Genomic DNA, 20,086 nt, shown 5'->3' on the forward strand with positions numbered 1-20,086 from the left:
AAGACGTCTTTTTCGGGTTGTTGAAAGACGTCTATAAAAAATGTTGCCTTTTTCCAGACTTGAATTTAACTTAATTTTAAGCATAAAATCATTTATATGTATTCAATATTATATTATATATCTCAAAATAAGACAACTGACTAAAAGTACTACGAAACATTTATTGTCAGTTACATAACATCCCAACAAACATTTAGACGTTTGATGACCGTTGAAAAGACGTCATTTCGACACGTCCCGTCACGGTTGAAAAATAGTTCCGAAATGAAAGTTGAACCGACGTCTTTGACGTCATCTGAACGTGATTTCCACGTCTTTTCTGCCCGTCCCTGGACGTCCAAATGTATCCTCTTTCGGACGTTTATTAGATGTGTAGCTGCTTAATATAAGCGTATATATAAGAATGCGTTAAATATAATCAAACTCGCGTTGTGTAACATCGTGCAAGGCAAGCAATTATGTATTAAGGTTTACGTGTCTTAAATTGACTTAAGTTCTAAAAAGGTCCAAAATCGGTCCGGTCTGACCTGAACGTCTATAAAACGTTTCAATCACGTGCACATCACAAACAATAACACTTTATTTGTGGATTTAGGCAAAATTTAGTGTTTTAATTTAGCACAGCATATTTTATAGTGAACATCACATTTTTGAATGGTCTTCCATTTGTTTGACAGCTACTATTCAAACAAGAAAATAAAAATAGTAGAATCTCGAAAGCAATGGAGTTTAACATTGATGTTTAGCAGCCATTAATCAAACATGAAAATGACAAAAGTACAGTATTACAAAAACATATGACACTACTTTAGTCCATTTTTTTCAAAATGTTTACTCATTTTCTTGGTCCCCGACCACCGGCTCTTCCGGGAGTGTGATTCATGTGTTCCACCATTAATGGTTAAAAGTCAGAGCTATGGCACTACCAAATTATTTCCTAACAGTCTTGTATTACTGTTAAAACAGCCATAAAACAAGTATCCATCAACCCCAGTGTGCTTCAGGTGATCTGCCATTGCTGCATCAAAGTCTGAATCTGTTGCATTTGGGCTACACCTGTTCACAGCATCTGAGTGAGAGAAAAGAATATGAATATTAAAAAAAGTAGAAAAAATATCAAAGGCAAAATTTGAGGTAAATTACATTAATTTATTTAGAAAATGTCAGATTATCCCACAACTAAATTTAAAATACATACAAGATTGTAATTAACATGTGTTACACTTTATTCTTCTCTAGAATAACCGAATGTCAATAAAAGTTACTAATAACACTAGAATAAATTTATTTAAGGGTAGCAAAAGCACCTGATGAGTACTGTACTCCATGCTGTTCGTTTTGAAAGATGAACTTCAGCAAATAGCTGGTATTCTTGATCATGGCAAGTCTTCATCTTCTATGAAGAGTCTAGATTGTGACAAAGAATATATGTTAGATTAGCGGTGCCCTTGAGAAAGACCCTGTAAACTTTGTAAAAGTGGTATTTCTGGTAAAACCTGATGTTCTTACAGAGAAGTCCACTAAATAGAGAAAATAAAAATTACATAAATGAAAAAATAGACAAGGAACAAGAGATTTTTGCAATGTCATAAGGCCAAAATTACCTTGAATTACATAGTATAGCTTTGAATGGCTCCTTTTTAAGTTGACCACCACCCCTCATAATGAATTTCACCATAAATGCATTTAACGTGATTCTGTGAAATAAATGACTCCGGATTACTTCACCTCAGAAAAATTACAGTTTTGTTTTCAGATTTGTTGCTGTCACTATGGTTCTTTTGTTTACTACCCAAATATTTGTATCTACACAGAGAAAGAGATAGAGAAAAACAAACAAACACAAACTACATCCGCACAAACACACACATTCTTTGTCACAATGCAATCTCTTAATAGAAGATGTAGACTTGCCATGTTCCAGAATGCCAGATATTCACTGAAGTTCATCTTTAAAACCGAAAAGCATGGAAAATATTCCTTTGGAATCCTGAAAGAAAAATCTGTTCATTAATATGTACACACACCTGGACACATGACTACTTCTAAACTGAATGTGACACTTGCTGTCACATTTTGTGTTTAATACAAACAATTAGGGCGGATGTCCCAAAGGAAGAAGGTTTGGAACCCCTGATTTATTTACACATTGTTCCTGTAGTTGCATGAAATTACTCAACTTAATGTTAATTGTAATTGACACAAAACACAGCCAACGTTAGCTCTTTACCCGCCAGCCTTTACAAAAAAAGTTCTGAGCCAGCTTCAGCGTTTTTTAACATGTTCTCTAAACTTTGATGGCTCACAATACATTTTCTGTAATGAATAATAACTTGTCTTTGGCAGTGAACGGTTGATTTTTAAATGACAAGATAACTGTGGCAGGGAACGAGTTAGCAGTTTGGGGGATTAATGATTTTGCCATCAATATCCTAGCAAGAAGCATTAACGTTACACAGCACAGTGCAAGTGTAGAAACTAGCGTAACTTTAAACTACCTTTTAGCCTGCTAGCTAATTTCAGCCAAACACAAACTACATGGCAGTTGACAATGTGCGCAACATTTCTTTCAGTTCCTTCGTGTCCAACAAGTAAGACTCAACCACATTAATAAAACTAAACAAAATGCACTTACCCAACAGTAGTATTTGTATAACTCCGTCACTTTTCGAAATAAACCACACCGCCATTCCCGAGTCTTCTTCTTCTTTAGAGTTTATTGCTGATGGTAAATCAACTGAAGGCGCATTACCGCCACCAACTGGAGTGGAGTATGAATCACCGATTTTGACAGCACAGTTTTGGCAATCATTCACTTTAAATTGTGAAAGCAGATATTATAACATTATATATGTAAATGTGTCATTTAACTAAGATGAATACAAATGATCGTGTATTTAAAAAAAAGATTTCCTGCTTTTTGCAATGGGTGTTGTTTGACGTGTAACGTCAACGGACGTCTATCACAACATTTTTATAACTAATTGGGCACTCAAATGAATCATTGCAGTATTATGCAAGGTAAGCACAATTTATTTTGCTTATTTCATAAGAACTTTACAAAGGGTCACGATGGACTAAAAATGCACGTGTAGAGGACGTCACAAGAGGACGCCCTTTCAACCGCTTCAATATTTATATAATTACACGTAGCTAAAGTCAAAGTAACAATCATACATGCAACCCATAGAGATCTGTTGACATGTACAAATGTATCTCAATGCATTTTTAGGAAATGTTATATGTCACATATTTTTACCGGTTTATGCCGTCCTACCGCGACTATTTTAGGCCAGGGACACGACGTTGCCGTCGGACCAATGTTTGTTGGGATACAAATGATCGAAACATTTGAATAACAAAATGTAATAAGAACACTTTATCCCGGTATCGCCAGATCGCTCAGGGGCCGTGTGGTCTCGCATGGCTTTGACTATGTGGTCGGTGGCTTTGCTGTTTCACATTTTGACTGCATCTGCAATGACAAAGAAAAACACATTTGTTCTCAGTTTGTTACTCAAAAGGAATAATTAATTTGTTGTAAAGATGGTTCAGTTCGCATATAGCCTAAATGAAATGCCTCGATTCACAGTTTAGGAATATAGATTTACGGCGCCTTCCGTACAATAACATTGGACCCGGAAAAGGTATTTTACATTATACGACAGCGGCCTTTAACATTATACGGTTCAGATGTAAACAGCACATAAAAGACAGGAAACCATGTGTGAGCAGTTAATGCAGTAGCCTACATTTAACGGAAAAGACGGTCCGTCAACTGTTGTGTGAAAGCGTGAAAGAAACTGTTCCCTCAGACTGTCTGTGTCCTTATTCGATGATTATTACTATGATTATTATTAATTTCTTCATAATATGCAATTTTCTTTTGTTGTAAGCTTATGCTTTAGGTTGAGTTTAAATAAAACCGTTAAGTAAAAAGCTTTTACCTCAGAAAAACGGCTGTAGTGTGGTCCACTCAGAAGTGAGTCGGGTGCACTTCGCGTGACGGTCACAGACCACAGTTTATATTCCAGGTTTCGCGGGGTTGGCACGAGCAAGCACCCAAGAATTACTATTTTATATATGACATTTTTAATGTGTATCTATGGAAACATAACTTGCGTTATACTACCTTATGACAAAAAAAGTAGATAGATTAGAAAAAATTTGCAGTGCAGCTCCGTAAGCCTAGGCTAACTATAGTGGTGTGTGTGTGGCTCTTTGCTAAGAAGTACACTTTCCAAAAATACTTAAATTGTTCTTTTTCCGCACACTAAATGTATAGTTGTATTCTAAAAATTAGCCTTTAGTATTTAAGCCTCCTCAGAGACAAACTCTTAAGTTGAAATCGTTGCTATAGTAAGAGTTCCGCTCTATCTAGTCATAGTTGATGTAGCGGAGGTTTCCTGCTCCGGGAGAAGTTATAGTTCACACTGACTGTTTATTGATTTATGTGCTTTTAACATACTATTCATGTAGGCATACTTAAAATGTATTTAATTACCACCTGTAACTAAGTGCTAACTAAATAAAATTTTCATATTCGTGGTGTCTTAAAACAGGGCCGACCCAGCCTGTGTTTGTGCCCTAGACAAGATTTTAGATTGGTTGAGTACACTTATGTTTTTAAGATTATATTAAGTAGTAATACATTTAATACAAATTGTATAATTACTAAAAAGTATAAAATTAGTGTACAAAAGGAGAGCACTATAAGTACATAATGTAAGTGTACTTTTTATCATCTGACTAGGCTAGATATAAATTTAATTAATACATTTTAAATTATGTATTTTTTTAGCATTCAGTAAATACTGTTTAGTTTTTATCACATACATTTCTTGATATTGTGGTATCGTAAATACTCAATGAGTCCTTCGCACGGCTGTATAATTGTCTTATATGTTCATTTTATAGATATGACCTTAAATAAAAATTGATTTCCTTAAGAAAACGAAAACATTTATAATTATTAAATATGAGATTAAAAATCTTACCTTTTTTTCAATGAGATGTGCAGTGAAGAACCTTCTCACCCAATGATCTTTTTCTTCAATGGCATCAAAATTTACTTGTTGCAGAATGAAGGCATTGGTTTTGAAATTTGAAATGAACTTTGTTTAAAATCAAGTTTTCATTTTCTCAAATCCACTGCAATCGTGGCCATGTCACAAACCTTATTCAAAATTTCTCCCCTTGTGTTCAGCAGAACAAAGACATTAACACAGGTTTGGGACAATTAGTAAATTATGACAGAATCATAATTTTTGGATTAACTATTTTGAATTTGCCTCAAAGAAGCTAATTTTGTAGTTTCATCTAAACATAGAACCCCAGTTTATTGTAAAGTTTCATTAATGTGCAGCAACTGAAGATTCAGGAGTTTGCTTTAGGATGAGAAAAGATCATTTTTGTGCTTTGGTCAACGACTTTGTCAATATTGATTGACAATGATGATCAGGCATAACATTAATGCTTGTTTTTGGCGCTGTAAAAGCTGTAATTTTGTATAACAAAAACCGGAAAAAACTAATGCACTCTGTAAATTGCGGAGAACGGTTGCGTGATAAATAAGGGAAACTCTCACGAATGCAACATTATGAGCAACTATTAACAACAAATCGACCAATCTTAAGAAACGTCTGAAAGGTATGTGCATCATGAAGAAGCGGGGAAAACACTTTATAAAATTGAATTAGCAGTCACAACGTTATTTTTATAGATATTTTATATTGAATATATTACGGCTTCCGTTATAAGCACATCGGCTCAATATATAAACATTTGAGTGCTTTAGCCACATTGTTGAACTAGTTAAATTATATCTTAAGAAATAGTCGCAACACACGTTTTTATCAAGAAACTAATGCAATGTGATTTTCTTTTCATGTCAATATTAGTAATATACGTCGATTTTGGGGCTAATTTCGAACGAATTTAGACGGACCAAAAAAAGACCACATTTCGACGTCGATTTTTGGGCTAATTTCGACCAAATTTCGACGGGCCAAAAAAAGACCAAATTTCGACGTCGATTTTTGGGCTAATTTCGACCAAATTTGGACGGACCAAAAAAATACCACATTTCGACGTCGATTTTTGGGCTAAAAGACGGCCAGGACGGGCCGACTTGATTTAGCCCAAAAAAAGACGTCCAAATGACGTCTAGTGCTGGGTGGGAAGTTACATTATTAACAATATCGTCACACTATATATTAATATTTTTGTAAAAAGTAGCAAAAAAGAAAATTTTTGGTCTGCTTTTATAAGCTTTACTCTGAATATTACTAGACCGTTAACAGTAACGTTATCTGTTCTCTTTAAAAAAGAATAACGGAAGTATTGCCAGTTACTTACACAATACGCAGAAATAGTGTCTATTCGGTTCGTATACGTTTTTATTAACGTTAATTATTACTCAGTCCGTCGGTACTTAGGAGTTTAGTTTAGCTTCTCGTGAGGCAGAATGGCGGCAATCGCGCGCCGGTACCGTTGTCCTGACAACAGATAACGGTTGATTGTTATTAAGAAGGCACATCTGCATGGGCGATATAGGTCGATAACTATTATTACTGTGCATTTTTACACGACATCGACAAAATGGGCCCCAGAAAAAACTTAACTGAAGCCGAAAAGCTGAGATAAACTTGATAGCTGACAGTGACACTTCATACGACATGCTATACTGTTTATTAGTCGTATAACTTCAGAATCTTAAGTGGTCTTCTGGTTTGCCATGTCTTCGCAAATACAGACAAGCCTAAATAAAAGGTATTACGTCTGAATGTCAGTATGCTCCTCAATCAATTGATTAGTCTAAAGACCACTGGGAAATAGTGACAGCTTCTTATTGAATAGTCACTTTAGTTGAAAGCATAATGACTAGTTTAAAATGTTGTACTTTAAACTCAAACTTAAATTATTTAAAACAAATGTTTTAGTAAGTGCATGATTCATATTTTTCCATTTATAATTTTGATATTCTTAATGTACCTAAATGTGTCAGAGCCTTTTCCAGCAACATTTTTGTTTTGGTTATACCTTTTTGATATTTAAAATTCTTGCTGTTTTCTCCAGGTTTCAGTCACTGTCTTGAAACTCTCCGCTGGCAGCATTGTTATAATTTATATATTGTGCTGAATGAGAAACAACTTGCTCTTTGTATGTCTTTTCATAGAAATTTCAAGCGTGGACTACGTTCACAATTCAGGCACATAGCCAGCATTGTGAGAACCACAGACCGGTGACAAAAAACTGCAAAAGAAGTAATTATTAATCGTATTTTGATCAAATATATCTAATTTTATAATATTATGAAAATTCGTAATGTCTGTTTGTCTGAATATTCCATTCCATTCCATTTTCTACCGCTTTATCCGAACTACCTCGGGTCACGGGGAGCCTGTGCCTATCTCAGGAGTCATCGGGCATCAAGGCAGGATACACCCTGGATGGAGTGCCAACCCATCGCAGGGCACACACACTCACTCATTCACTCACGCACTCACACCCTACGGACAATTTTTCCAGAGATGCCAATCAACCTACCATGCATGTCTTTGGACCAGGGGAGGAAACCGGAGTACCCGTAGGAAACCCCCGAGGAGAACATGCAAACTCCACACACACAAGTCGGAAGCGGGAATCGAACCCCCAACCCTGGAGGTGTGAGGCGAACGTGCTAACCACTAAGCCACCGTGGTTACCACTATTTAATAAAATCAGGAACTAGATCTGCCATGTTGAAGCAGCTTTACTGTGTAGAAAGAGATAGCCAGGCCAGAAACAGACCACAGCAAGATGAAGAAGTAGGAAGAGGACAGCGCAAGAAATATCGTAGGATACTGTCTGATTCAGAGAGCAGTGAGGAATTTCAGGTAGGATGTTGCTGTTTGTGGTAGGAAAGTTTCAGATGAACCAATCAACCACTATGGATGCTGGGAGTCATGGTTGCATTTTGTACTGTCTAATACCCAGCATGCATTTTGTTATATCAGTCTCTGTAATCTTTAATCTAGGCAGTTGAAAAGCAGCTGTCTGCAAAGAAGATCCACGCGATAAGAGCCAGATCCTTTCTAGAGCAGTATAAGGCGGACAAAGTAAGACATTCTAAAACATGTCACACATTGACTGTCACATGACTCAGTTTCCTACTCCACAACAAGGAAACTCATTGCTTATTATTTGCTAGATTTGTGCATCGGCCATTGGTAAAATGTGTTTTTATAGAGGTGCAATTAACATTACTAGATTTAAGTCAATTTTGATAACATTTATTTTTTGTTTAAAATTGGCCTTTAATTGTGATATTTGTAATCAGTAAAGACAACTTTTTTTAAGAACTATGTTATAAACTGTACTAATAACTGTCAAAAATTATAGGAATCAAGTAAAGATGCAGCAACATCAAAGACTACAACATCAGGAAATGAAACAGAATTAAATGAGCAAATATTGGGAGAATTAAAAGAAATCAAAAGTGTTCTGGTAGAAACTTTAACACTTTTGAAAAATGGTAAACTTGTAAAGTTATTAATTGCAATTATGTCATTATATGCAATTGCTTCTTGTGCTATAATAAGTTATTTTGTTCTAGGATGCACTCCATGATTAACTGCACCAGTTACCAGTTCACTGGTAACTCCCCCTGAACCTCCTTCTGATTTACTTGCTCCAGAGTCTTCCCCTGTGCTACCTGCCCCAAGGGCCTGCCTACAACCTCTTCATGTAAAGGACACTAGGAGCATTGGTGACTGCAAAAAGGTATAGTTTAAAACCCTTTCATGTGGAGGGGTCACTATAGTGGGCAGATAATTAAAAAGCATTTTTTTGTGTATGCATGGGTTTTGATGGCATAATTTCACATCAAGCACTGGAGATGACACCAGTGCCTCGTCCTTTACACTGTCACCTAGTGGCAAACCATTTTGATTTTGGCTCGAGAATAAGGACTTCCTTGACAACTGATGATAGCTGTCAGAAATGTAACCTGTCCAAACAAGAAAGGACTGTATCGTCACAAAAGTTAATCTGCATGTTTTTAAACTTGCGTATTTAAATATTCACAAAATGCATGACTAAGTAAGAGCAGGCAGGTCACTAGACTGGGGCAATGAGGGATATGTGAATAATTTTTCACTTCTCCAGGCACCCCAGAGAGATGCCTCCAAGCGAAACAGCTGAGATGGGGCCTTATGATACAATCTTGTTAGAAATTTGTTGTCATGCCTTAAGAGCAATAAAATCAATACTGTTTGAGGTTGTCATAATTAATGTATAAAATGGTTAATTGTTGCTGACATGAAATAGTGCTTTCTTCAATGCCATCAATCACTTTGCTCTAGGGTGATTCTAACTCTCTGCTCTCACTGTAGGTTTCATTGTAACAAATCAAATATTAGGTGTACATTTTAACTGTTTTTGTTTCAATGTATGATCTCTGATCACTGTCAGGTGAGAATTGGCCCTAACACATCCATCACTGCAGAACAGTTTGGTCATGTGAAGTGGACAGATGCTAAAAAGGCGACAAAAGACCTGCTGATTTCAGTGTTCGGAAGAAGAATACTGGCAACACACTGCTACACTGGAAAATGTTCCAATGCCTTTAAGAACAAAGACGCTAAACCTCAACTGGATCCTGAAAAAGTGTCTGACATCATTAGTAAGCTATTTTTCTCAAGAAATCACTTGCACTTTCAGGCCTTAACAGTTTAAATCAATCAATAATTATCAAGCCTGGTCCTCACAACCTGGGCCTTCGCTCTGCATATTATGTATGTATGTACATACACAGCACCATATTGAAACTTATTACACGGCTCATTTGAATGCTTGATTCTGATTGGCCAGTCGCAACATTTCAATGGTGGTTCTTTTCAAATAACAACCGCTCAGTACTCATAACACCATGTAACCCGGATGTGGCAAATCATTTTGAGAGGGGCAGTTTAATAATACTCAGAAAATAATTATAAATGTATCTTTTAACAACATATGATATTATATTTACGAATGATTTAACCAATTTGCCTGTTTGTGACGTTTGAATGTCGTTTCTTACTTTAAACCCAAACTAAACTTTTTTTCCTCGCGGAAGGTCCGCATATGATAAAAATTAGCTAATAAAATATTTCAAATTCACATTTTATCTCTAGTTTTTTTCTCCGGTAGCCGTGTAATAAGCGGGATAATGTACAAGCAACCGGCTGCCGGTACATTATCCCTTACATGCCAGTCTTAGCAACGGTAACTATGCTATTTTTTGCTTAAAAAAAAAGTTAATACAATATAATTACAATATATATTTCTTTGATCTAAATAACTGACATGATAACATGATAAGAAATTGACAATTATCATTTTTGTTATAATTGTGCAGCATTTTCTCTTATTGATCTATAATAGAAGGATGGTTAGATGAGGGGTGGCTGGATGACAGATGTGCGGATATCTGTCTATATAGACAATATCCACCTTTTTTATAGATCGAATAATATTGATTTATTTGTTTTCAAATTGAATCGTCACAACTTGTAATGTTTACACTTCTGACAATCTTGCTATATTTGCATGGGAACAGTAGAAATAAATGTTACATGTTTATTTGTAAATAATAAGTGAATGTAAAACTATATTAATCCAGCTGCATATTTTTTAAGTAATTTACCTAAATTCAACAAGTTGTGGTCCGCTCTCCCCTATATTAAGCATTTCCACATTCCTATAAGTTTTACCCATGGTGAGTTTGTATTGAAGTGCTCAGTTACTGTTGTAAGCACAGCTTTGCTGTAGATGGGTAAGATTGTATACAGAACACCCAGATCTATTATTCATTAATCATTATGGCTTTTTAACTAATTTTCTCTTTATTTTTTTTACCTTACAGGCTACATCAAAAGTAAAATCAACATAGAAGTGAGCGTAATTAAAAAAGCCATCTCGGAGAAATGCTCAGATGAATGCAAATTATCCAAAAGACGCAACTGTGTGTGAGAATAATTGAATTTTGCAGTGATTTTTTGTTTGTATTTTTGCCTCTACTGAATATATCTAAATAAAAAGGAATTTAAAATCATAGTAAAGATTTGTCTGTACGCTTTTGTTATCAATCTGAGTTTAAGTTATGAAATGTTGAGTAGTTTGCTAGTATGCTGTCTTAAACAAAAGGTTGTGGGTTCTTAGCCAACATGTTTTCAGGTTTTTAGTATATGTGCTTCTTGAGACACTCTTAACTCCATGGGCGTTAGTCAACATGTGTCAGGACCCACTCACCTTCGTAATCATACTTTAGATTTAATACTTTCTTATGGTATAAATGTGGACGATGTTAAAATCGTTCAGCAGAGTGAAGATATTTCGGATCATCATCTGATATTATGTTTGCTTCACTGGCCTACGGCTGCAAATCAAACTCCTTGTTACAAATATGGTAGAACGATCACTTCAACTACCAAAGATGCGTTTCTCGATAATCTGCCTGAATTGTCTAAAATATCTAGCATGAGTAATAACGTTGACGATTTTGACACTACTATTGAAAATTTTAACTCTACTTTCTCGGAAATATTAGACACAGTTGCTCCTCTGCGTTTAAAGAAAATTAAAAATAGCAGCCCAACACCGTGGTATAATGAACACACTCAGACTCTAAAAAAGGCATCCCGTAAAATGGAGCGCAACTTTAAGAAAACGAATTTAGAGGTATTTCGTATAGCATGGAAGGATAGTACTCGAAATTACAGGAATGCAATAAAAACGTCTAGATCCGCCTACTTTTCAACACTAATAGAGGAAAACCATCACAACCCTAGGTTCTTATTTAACACCGTGGCTAAATTAACAAAAAATAAGTTGTCATCGACGTCAGATTCTGATTATCAGCATAACAGTGATGAATTTATGAACTACTTCACGAGTAAAATCCAAGATATAAGAGAAAAAATTATAACAATGCAACCTGTAGTGAAATCCGCTGAACAAACTAACTACAGCACCCCTAAGGAGAAATTGCAATTATTTTCTACAGTAGATCACGATGAACTGTCTAAAATCATTAGATCATCTAAATCATCAACATGCATGCTAGACCCTATACCTACAAAACTACTGAAAGAAATGCTCCCAGAAATTATAGATCCTCTTCTTAGTATTATTAACTCATCTCTGACATTAGGACATGTGCCTAAAGCATTTAAGGTGGCTGTTATAAGGCCTCTTTTAAAAAAACCCAAACTCGACCCTAAAGAACTAGGGAATTACAGGCCTATATCGAATTTACCTTTTATATCTAAAGTTCTGGAAAAAGTAGTTTCAACTCAATTATGCTCCTTCCTCCAAAGGAATGACATTAATGATGAATTCCAGTCTGGATTTCGAGCATGTCACAGTACAGAGACTGCTTTGATCAGAGTTACAAATGATCTGCTTTTAGCGTCTGACCGTGGCTGTATTTCGTTATTGGTGCTGCTAGACCTCAGTGCTACATTTGACACCATTGACCACAGCATACTTCTACATAGACTCGAAAATTACGTTGGCATTAACGGAATAGCATTGAAATGGTTTAAGTCTTATTTATCCGACCGTTTTCAATTTGTAGCAATAAACAATGAGGTGTCCCGCAAATCACAAGTCCAGTACGGTGTACCACAGGGCTCAGTCTTGGGACCCCTGCTCTTCGCATTATACATGCTACCTCTAGGAGATATAATAAAGCGACACGGAATTAGCTTTCACTGTTATGCTGATGATACTCAACTTTATATTTCCTCGATGCCTCATGAAACCCAGCAGTTTCATCGAATAAAGGATTGCATAGTTGACTTAAAAATGTGGATGAGTAACAATTTTTTACTACTAAACTCGGACAAAACAGAAGTGTTACTTACTGGACCGAAAACTGCTATGCGTAACAACCAAGAATACTGCTTAACGATTGACGGATGCTCCATAAAATCCTCGTCATCAGCTAAGAATCTTGGCGTTGTATTCGACAGTACTCTCTCATTTGAAAGCCATGTCGCAAACACCTGTAAAATTGCATTTTTCCATCTTAAGAATATATCTAAATTACGTCATATACTGTCACTTTCAGATGCAGAGAAATTAATTCATGCATTCATGACATCAAGACTAGATTACTGTAATGCACTTCTAGGTGGTTGCCCTGCGGGCCTATTACAAAAACTGCAACTGGTTCAAAACGCGGCAGCTCGAGTTCTTACACGTACAAAAAAGTATGAGCATATAACCCCGGTTCTGTCAACCTTGCACTGGTTACCTATAAACCATCGCATTAACTTTAAGATCTTGCTTATTACCTATAAAGCCCTACATGGTCTAGCGCCGCAGTATTTGAATGAACTTCTATTGTATTACAGACCTCCACGTACATTACGCTCTAAGGGGTCCTGTCAGTTGGTAATACCTAGAATTTCAAAATCAAGTGCAGGTGGTAGATCGTTTTCTTATCTAGCGCCTAAACTTTGGAATATTCTTCCCTGCACGGTCCGGGAGGCAGACACACTCTGTCAGTTTAAATCTAGACTAAAGACTCATCTTTTTAATCTTGCATACACTACACCTCCATAATATTAATCCTCAGAGGATTTAGGCTGCATTATCTAGATCAACCGGAACCAGGAACACATCCAACAACAAATGATGCACTTGTTGCATCAAAGAGTGCAGAACAGTACTCTACTCTCAGCCAGTCTTGTCTCTTTGTTCCAAGGTTACCGCAGGATGCAGTTCATGCCCAGACCTGATGGCAGAGCTGAGAATGGAAAGCGGTGACCTGACAAGTGCTAAGAGGATAGAGCTGGATAAAGGACGCGACAACTTTGTTTTTCCTACAACATTTCAAATGCTATTAGATTGTTAATGATAATCTTTAATCCTTAATTTTTATATTTTTACTAAGCCTTGTTGTGCAAGCACTGTTGAGCTTGTGCAGAGGCAGCAGCTTTTGCCAGAGGGGAACTGGAATCCCCTGGTTGGGCCTGGGTTCCCCTGAGGTTTTTTTTCTCGATGGGAGTTTTGGGTTCCTCACCACCGTTTGCATATTGTTTTGCACTATCTGCCTGGCCGGGGGGGCTGCTTTAGAATTCATACTTGTATTAAATATGTCTCATGTACAGCTGCTTTGTAACAATGAAAATTGTAAAAAGCGCTATATAAATAAAGTTGAGTTGAGTTGAGTTGAGGATCGAATCAATAATGGTTTTGTTGCTAACAACTTAATATTTTTAGAGCAATGTCTCTTTTGAGATATATATATATATATATATATATATATATACACACACACACACACACAGTAGGATACAGTAGGAAAGTGTGTATCTTTTTTTATCAAATATCATATTGAATCCCTATATGCCCAAATAGAAGTGGTCCTAAAGAGGTAAAATCATTCTTGGTAATCCTATAGGAATGGCTCCAAAAATAATATCAATTCTAATTAGAATCAAGTACAAATTTCTTATAGGAATCCTATAGGAATGGTTCCAAAAATAATATCAATTCTAATTAGAATCAAGTACAAATTTCTTATAGGAATCCTATGGGAATGGTTCCAGAATATGATAGAAATTGTTATTAGAATCCAGTACACATTTCTTATAGGAATCCAATAGGATTTTTTGACAAGGGCATTTTCAATTTGTAGCAATAAACAATGAGGTGTCACGCCAATCGCAAGTCCAGTACCGTGTACCACAGGAATTAGTCTTAGGGTCTCTGATCTTCGCATTATACATGCTACCTGTAGGGGATATAATAAAGCCACACAGAATTAGCTTTCACTGTTATGCTGATGATGCTCAACTTTACGTATCCTAGAAGGTGCATGAAACACAGCAGTTCCATCGAACAATGGAATGCATTGTCGATATAAAAAACTGGATGAGTAACAACTTTTTATTACTGAACTCGGAAAAAACAGAAGTGTTGATTATTGGACCGAAAACCGCCGTATGTAACAACCAAGAATACTGCTTAACTATTGAAGGATGCTCCATAAAACCCTCGTCATCCGCTAAGAATCTCGGCGTTCTATTCGATAGTAATCTTTCATTTGAGAGCCATGTCGCCAATACCTGTAAAATTGCATTTTTCCATTTTAAGAATATATCTAAACTACGTCATATGCTGTCACTGTCAGATGCAGAGAAGTTAATTCATGCATTCATTACATCAAGACTAGATTACTGTAAAGCACTTTTAGGTGATCACTCTGCAGGCTTTTTACAAAAACTCCAACTGTTCCAAAACACGGCAGCTCATGTTCTTTCATGTACAAAAAAGTATGCGCATATTAGCCTGGTTCTAAAAATGCCTCACGGCGAGGATCATTGTATCAGAGCAGCTTCCTACTTCCGACGAGGGAACAAAAAGTTCAGTAGACTATTTACACTTAATAATTGGTTAATGTCATGGTGTATTGAACAGAAGCTGCTCTTTGTAAATAATTTTGATCTGTTTTGGGAGCGACCAAGGCTTTTCCGCCTCGACGGCTTGCACCCCAGCAGCATTGGAGCGGAACTTCTGTCTGACAACATCTCAAAGACGCTACGCACCATTTGACTAGTAAGTACAAACTTTAACCATAGTCTGTGTTCCTCTCACTCAACTGTTAAAAATGTTACTGCTTCCAAATGCATAGAGACTGTGTCTGTCCCCCGAATAATACAACCAAATAATACTTTATGTAAAAGTCAGAGAAAAAACCTTATTGTGATTAAACCAAAAGACAATATATTTAATGAGCAAAAACAACGGCTAAAGTTTGGGCTACTTAATATTAGATTACTAAATCCAAAGGCACTTATTGTAAATGAAATGATCTCAGACAAAAGTTTTGATATACCTGGCTTAAGCCAAATTATTATTTCGGTCTAAATGAGTCTACTCCACCAAGCTACGGTTATATGCATGAGCGTCGTACGGTTGGTCGAGGTGTCGGTGTCGCAACAATCTTTATAGACTTTCTTACCGTAACTCAGAGAACAAAGCATACATTTAAATCATTTGAAGTGCTTGCGTTGAACATAATTGTTCCAAACAAAAGTAAAAAAACATTGCTCTCTCTTACATTGGCTACTGTGTATAGACCCCCTGGGCCCTACGCTTATTTTCTGATAGAGTTCGCAGACTTCTTATCGAACCTATTGGTTAACGTCAATAAAGTACTGATGATCAGAGATTTTAATATCCAAGTAGATAGTGCTAACGATGCATTAGCAGTGGCATTTAAAGAGCTACTACAGTCTTTTTCTCCTATAAAACAGGAAGATTTAAGTAAACTATTCGCAACATCCAAACCGACAACATGCTTATTAATTAAATGATTAAATGTAATTACGTAAATAATTAAATGATTAAATCCTTCACTACATTATTAAAAGAGTTACCTGTTGCAATTGAGCCCATTTATAACATTATCAACTCGTCAATTAATCTAGCCCATGTCCCAGGACCTGGCTGTAAATAAGCCTCTTTACTTAAAACCTTAAAAGTGATATCTGTATTTTACACAGTCACGCGTCCAAGAATACGCTGCTGTCAGGACTTTTTTTCATCAAACCACAAAAGCACATTTATATGATTTGTGATACGAGTCTGTCTTAAATTATAGAATGAAATGATCCTAAAATTATTTTGTTTGTCATTACCACAGATACACAGCATGTTTTATGCTTGTTGTGTTTGAGAGGATAAAACGATCGTATAGCGCTGTCAATCACTGCTGCACTCCTAATCTCATCATAACCTTCAGAGTCAGAGAAACAAATCATTTAAAGTTAGACATCATGCTATGTTTATAATGCATGTGTGTGAGGGGAAATGATCACGTGATGCTGTCAATCACTCTGTCCTGCATTGTATGATCCTTCAAAGGATGAGATTAAGCGCAATCGCTCATTCCCAAAACAATGGCTCAAATTCTCAAACAACATGGACGAGAAAGAGCATGTTACAGGATTTTGGATTGCTTAAGCACGATTTTCAAAACAGGGCCCGTGTTTTCAAAATACTACACACAATTAGCACAACCACACACCCAAATAGCAAAACACTACAGATCATTTGCATAATTAAACACTCTTGTAAAAACTATACACTTCTGTTTAAAAACCACACTTTGTTACCATATGAAACAAACACGTTTCGTATTACTATACTCTGTTTGCACGAGTTACACTCTACTATGATAAACCTAAAACACTTTTAGCACTTCTACTTATCTATGATTAGAGTGGGCTACCATCAACACAGTACAAATATAATGTGAATCCACCAAACACAACACAAGACCAATGTTGCAGACTGAAGAAACTAATTTATTCATTTATTCATTTATTCATAATACTGTAAAAAAATGTCACTTACGTATTGTACTGTAAGTTTACTGTAAAAAAAAAACCTTGACATTGTCTCTTCGCCTAGCTGGATCTGGCCAGAGAATTTCATCAACATCGCAGGCAATGTTGTCATTAGCAAGACACCTTGGAAGAAACGTCTTGAATGACCTATCCATCCTTGCATTGCTGCTACCTCCATCTGGTCACAGGCCTCCTCCATGGCTTGGATGAGGGGTACCTCAGCCTGGAGACCGAGATCATATACCTTCCACCACCATGCCAAGAAAAATTCTTCTATAGGGTTGAGCAATGGAGAGTATGGTGGAAGATATAGGACGATGAAATGTGGATGTTGCTGAAACCAGTTCTGAACCAGAGCAGAGCGGTGGAAAGACACATTGTCCCAGACAACAATGTATTGCATATGATCGATTTGATTTGCTGCTGTTATGTTGTGCAATTGGTCCAAGAATGTAAGTATGAGTGCTGTGTTGTAAGGGCCCATATGGGCATGGCGGTGGAGGACCCCATTCTGTGTAATGGCTGCACAGAGTGTTATATTACCCCCATGTTGCGCTGTGACATTGACTATAGCCCTGTGGCCAATGATGTTTCTTCCCCTCCTTCGTGTTCTCGTCAGGTTGAACCCAGCCTCATCTATGTAAATGAACTCATGCTGGATCCCCTCTCTATCCATTCTTAAAACTCCCTGAAGAACAGTGTCAGGCAAAATTGTGTAGTTCAGTGTAGATCTAGTTTACATATTACAGTACAGTAAAAGATTATGAGACAGTATGCAAGATCACACTGCTAAAGTGAATACATCCTGTGCATAATCATGCCGCAGTCGTTTCACCCTTTCGGAATTGCGCTCGAAAGGGACTCGATAAATTTGCTTCATTTGAATATGGGTTTTTTTTAGGATGTGTGCCAGTGTTGATGTTGAGACCTGATGGTCTGATCTCATTTGTCACTGTTTAGAAGATTGCCGCCAGATTGCTGGTGATCCCCAGTTCTTTTGTCCCAGATATGAAGTATGTCCTCTATCTACTGTGCTACATGTGAAGGCTACAGCTCTGTGTTGTGTGTGGAACCTGAGCCAAGTCCAGTCCATGACTTTGCTACTGAATTGAGTCCTACCCACGAATCTGTCCCTGAGCCAAAGAGTCCTCTCCTGAGTCTTGTCAAGCCCAATAACCCCCTACTGAGTTAAGTCAAGTCCAAGAGTCTGTTCCTGAATCTAGTCAAGCCCAATCCACTTCTGAGTCAAGTCAAGTCCAAGATTCCGTTCCTGAGTCTAATTAAGCCAAAGAATCCGCTCCTGTGTGAAGTCAAGCCAAAGAGTCTGTTCCTGAGTCTAGTCAGGCCCAAGAGCCCGTTAGTGAGCCAAGTCACATCAACTTTATTTATAAAGCGCTTTTTACTATTTTCATTTTTACAAAGCAGCTTCACATAAAACATATTGACTATAAGCAAAACATTTAAAACACACATTAATGATAAGGGAGAGAAACACAATTCAAATATTATACAGACTATAAATTCCTATATGTAATATTAATTAAACTAAATAACTTAATAAAACTTTAAAATAAATAAATAAATAAAGCAGCCCTCCAGCCAGGCAAACAGTGCATAACAGTATTCAAACAGTAGCGAGGAACCCAAAACTCCAATGGAGAAAAAAAACTCAGGAGAACCCAGTCCCAACCAGGGATTTTAGTTCCCCTCTGGCAAAAGCTGCAGCTTCTACAACTACGTTAAATAAAAAAAAACTTAGTTATAAGGTAAATTATATGTTTAATATTATTATTAATAATCTAGTAGCAGTTTAAATTTTGTATTTAAGACGTGTCAAATCGCTGCATCCTCCTTTATACCAGTTCTCTCATCTCAGCTCTTGTCAGGTCACCACTTCCCATTCTCAGTTCTACCATCAGGTCTGGACATGAACTCCATCCTGCTCGCTGTGGTAACCTCGGAACAATGATACAAAACAGCTGAGAGTAGAGTACTGTTCTGCACTCTTTGATGCAACAAGTACATCAATCATTTGCTTTTGGAAGAGTTCCTGATTCCGGTTGATCTAACTAATGCAGCCTGAACCCTCAGAGGATTTATATTATGGAAGTGTAGTGTATGGAACTGGAATCCCCTGGTTGGGTTCTATTTGCCTGGCTGGGAGACTGCTTTAGAATTAGAATTCTATTCTCATATGTCGCATGTTTAGATGCTTTGTAACAATGAAAATTTAAAAAAGCGCTATATAAATAAAGTTGAGTTGAGTCAAGTCCAAGAGCTTGTTCTTTAAAGCAAGGTTGAATATATGCAAAAGAAGTCAAAACTTCAATACATTGACTTTGACAATATAAAGAACACAAAGAACACAAATTTAAAATGGATATTTAGAAACGACTTCTATATTATTTACTGACCTAACATCTTTTATTGCTGGTTAAAAAATGACACTGATACCTGCCTATGATCGATGGAGATTAAAAATAAAACGCATGTGGGCCTAACCATGTTTGTGTTGCTTTTTACTTAAAAATAATAAAGAATTGTTATTTCAAAAGTTACATCTCATGAAGCTCAGTCTAAGTGTAGGCGTTTGGAGATCATCATCAGGCTGGACCTCCATCACAGGACTCCTTAATTCCTATCCATTACCCAAATGTAATTTCATGATGCTGTCCTGGCAAGAGCTGCAGTGTTACAGG

The 20,086-nt window shown here is 36.6% G+C and overlaps 2 long non-coding RNA genes across 4 annotated transcripts; one reads left to right on the forward strand and one right to left on the reverse strand.

Moving 5' to 3' along the window:
• Nucleotides 1–556: 556 nt before the first annotated feature.
• On the reverse strand, nt 557–1,691 carry LOC130435149 (uncharacterized). Of its 2 annotated transcripts, XR_008908777.1 has the most exons (3): nt 1,605–1,691; nt 1,308–1,407; nt 557–1,069 (listed from the first exon to the last, which is right to left on the reverse strand). It is a non-coding gene; the product is annotated as an uncharacterized LOC130435149 (long non-coding RNA). The 2 variants fall into 2 exon arrangements; XR_008908776.1 differs by lacking the exon at nt 1,605–1,691 and having other exon boundaries at nt 1,308–1,598.
• A 5,505-nt stretch (nt 1,692–7,196) lies between these two features.
• LOC130435150 (uncharacterized) lies at nt 7,197–11,012 on the forward strand. Of its 2 annotated transcripts, XR_008908779.1 has the most exons (7): nt 7,197–7,665; nt 7,765–7,877; nt 8,019–8,099; nt 8,383–8,515; nt 8,597–8,763; nt 9,454–9,664; nt 10,889–11,012. It is a non-coding gene; the product is annotated as an uncharacterized LOC130435150 (long non-coding RNA). The 2 variants fall into 2 exon arrangements; XR_008908778.1 differs by having other exon boundaries at nt 7,197–7,877.
• Nucleotides 11,013–20,086: the final 9,074 nt, after the last annotated feature.

This window comes from Triplophysa dalaica, chromosome 14 (assembly GCF_015846415.1).
Source record: "Triplophysa dalaica isolate WHDGS20190420 chromosome 14, ASM1584641v1, whole genome shotgun sequence".
NCBI lineage: Eukaryota > Metazoa > Chordata > Actinopteri > Cypriniformes > Nemacheilidae > Triplophysa > Triplophysa dalaica.